The following is a 795-nucleotide window of genomic DNA, read 5'->3' on the forward strand; positions in this document are numbered from 1 at the left end:
CAGGTAGATTTAATAGTATACTACAACTGCCCCCAATGCAGGTAGATTTAATAGTATACTACAACTCCTCCCAATGCAGGTAGATTTAACAGTATACTACAACTCCTCCCAATGCAGGTAGATGTTATAGTATACTACAATTCCTCCCAATGCAGGTAGATTTAACAGTGTACTACAACTCCCTCCCAATGCAGGTACATTTAATAGTAAACTACAACTCCTCCCAATACAGGTAGATTTAATAGTATACTACAACTCCTCCCATTGCAGGTAGATTTAATAGTATACTACAACTCCTCCCAATGCAGGTAGATTTAATAGTATACTACAACTCCTCCCAATGCAGGTAGATTTTATAGTATACTGAACTGCTCCCAATGCAGGTAGATTTAATAGTGTACTACAACTCCTCCCATTGCAGGTAGATTTAATAGCATACTACAACTCCTCCCAATGCAGGTACATTTAGTAGTATACTACAATTCCTCCCAATGCAGGTAGATTTAATAGTTTACTCAACTGCTCCCAATGCAGGTAGATTTAATAGTATACTACAACTCCTCCCAATGCAGGTAGATTTTATAGTATACTACAACTCCTCCCATTGCAGGTAGATTTAATAGTATACTACAACTCCTCCCAATGCAGGTAGATTTTATAGTATACTACAACTCCTCCCAATGCAGGTACGTTTAGTAGTATACTCAACTGCTCCCAATGCAGGTAGATTTTATAGTATACTACAACTCCTACCATTGCAGGTAGATTTAATAGTATACTACAACTCCTCCCAAT

Source organism: Scomber japonicus, chromosome 18 (genome assembly GCF_027409825.1).
Source record: "Scomber japonicus isolate fScoJap1 chromosome 18, fScoJap1.pri, whole genome shotgun sequence".
NCBI lineage: Eukaryota > Metazoa > Chordata > Actinopteri > Scombriformes > Scombridae > Scomber > Scomber japonicus.